General features: G+C 42.3%; 1 protein-coding gene across 2 annotated transcripts in view; it reads right to left on the minus strand.

Annotated features, from left to right (window-relative positions):
* Positions 1 to 2191, minus strand: part of LRRC49 (leucine rich repeat containing 49) — a 258088-nt gene that overhangs the window by 213274 nt on the left and 42623 nt on the right. The window lies entirely within an intron of this gene.

Genomic DNA, 2191 nt, shown 5'->3' on the forward strand with positions numbered 1-2191 from the left:
TTGTAACACCAGCATGTTTCTGCCACTGGAAAAAAAAAAAAAAAGGAAACAAAATGTCTTTCCCTATACAAATAAGGTACTGATAGCTCTATTGTTAACAGAAAAATATTGCCATTGAAAGTTCTAAGTGATTATCTCTGCAGGAGTTACAAAATGAACAGGTTATTTTGGGAAATATTAAATGAACCTAGGTAACTATAATTAAAGATAGTCTTTGGGCACCGCAGCTGCAGTTTCCGTAACATTTTCTACTTCTACTGTGGGCTGTAACTACATAAACCTGTATTAGCCTTCAGTGTCCATCAAGAGTTCAGTACAGAAATAGATATGTAATATAGGTCTAACTATTTGGTACCACATTCAAAACGGACTTGCATTCCCCAGCAAGTTAAAATGCTGGTAGAAAAAAATATTTGGCTTAACTTAGTCCATAAGGTATGTGAGCTGCATCTATACAACAGAATTTGATTTTTCCTTGAAAATCCATTTTTAAAGTACTTTAATATAAAATATGATAATTTATGTAAATTTGAGGGAAATTAGTAATCCTTTAACTAGAATTAAGGATTTTATGTGACTGGACTAACAGTGAAGGTGCGAGAACTGTTGGACAAACTTTCCAGGACACCTGAAGCCCAAACGTTCTCGCAACTATACAGATACTACAAAAAAAAAAAAAAAACAACAAAAACCTTTGCCTTGAACATTTCCTAGACCAGGAGTGCCCAACATGCAGCCCACAGGCCATATTTGGCTGCTGGAGCCTCTTCATCAGGCCCCCAGTGCTGCCCCTGGGCCTGGTTAGATTCACAGAGAGCACAGTGCACACCCACAGCACTGGGCCAGTCTGTGGGCAGGAGCTGGCCCACAGAACCCTTCCTCTTCTCCTCCCCTCTCCTTTTCCCCAAGCATACTCAGTGGCTGTTCCAAGGAGCCTGGGACCAGTGCTGTGCTGATCCTGACCAGCTAAAACAGGCACTGCATGTAGCACAGTCCAGCCTGAGGTGCAGCCATGCTTCACTCCATGGCCCCCGGCCAGATTGTGCCACACATGGCACCCATTATGGGACATGTGCTGCCCATGATGTATGCTCCAGCTGGTCTAAAACACAAAGCTGCATGCAATGTGGGTCCTGGACTTGCTGGAACATACCACATGTGGCGCAACCCCAGAGCTGCTGGCATGCAGTGCAGTCCAGCCAGGGAGGACACTACATGCAGCATGGCTGCAGCTATGGTCAGACTGTGCCACACACGGAGCCCATTTCAGCCACTCCAGGATCTGCACCACACGCAACACAGGTCCCAGACTGGCTGAAGCAACCACCAGATACCTAGGAGAGAAGGAGAGCAAGAAGGGGAGGGAGTCCGTGGGTCTGCTCCAACCTGTGGGCTAGATGAGTTTGACATCCCAGCCCTAGACCATCACAGCTACAACAATACTCTAACTCTATTAGGCCTTTAACAAAACTTATACGGAGTGGGATTCAAAAGAACATTTGTTCAATTTTCCAAGGCAGGAATTAAATTTATCAAGAGGGATATAAAAGTAATTAGGAGCATGGGTTCTTTTCCCCAAACCACTTTCCTGAAATCACCACCTTGTTTCAGTGACCATATTTCTATTCTAGAAGTATTGTTCCTGCAACCAAGTATTACTGATACAAAGAAGATCCTTCGTGTCTAAAACCTTAAAAGGGCCAGTATACCTTTAAACAAGCACTAATAAAAACCCAGTTACATTTGCTGGAATGCTTCAAGAAAATTATATTTATCCCTAATTCTATAATAACAATACAATTTGTGCACCTCTTGAATGCAAGACAAAATTTACTTAAAATCACCAATTTTGCCACAAGACAATCTCTATATATACTGTGAAGGACTGAAAAAGTAGATTTTTCATTATTATACATCAGGTCTGCATTTAGCAGTATACACAAAATACTATTGCGCCTTGGAGGGCTATTTTCTAAAACTAAATTTTAAGCCACTTTGGCTGTGCAAATAATCTGGAAGGGTTCTCCCAGGTTCATTCTCCTAGTAGAAAAACTTATCCAGAGCCATATGTACAAATATTTAAATTCCAAAGCCCTAAAGAGTGGAGAGCTTGCAGTGTTGACACTGTTTAATCAAGGCAGGCCCCTGTGCACACACCTCCACAAGTTCCGCTGAGCTTAGTTTACCTGGC

This window comes from Gavialis gangeticus, unplaced genomic scaffold (assembly GCF_001723915.1).
Source record: "Gavialis gangeticus isolate Ggan-Ray unplaced genomic scaffold, GavGan_comp1, whole genome shotgun sequence".
Taxonomy (NCBI): Eukaryota; Metazoa; Chordata; order Crocodylia; family Gavialidae; genus Gavialis; species Gavialis gangeticus.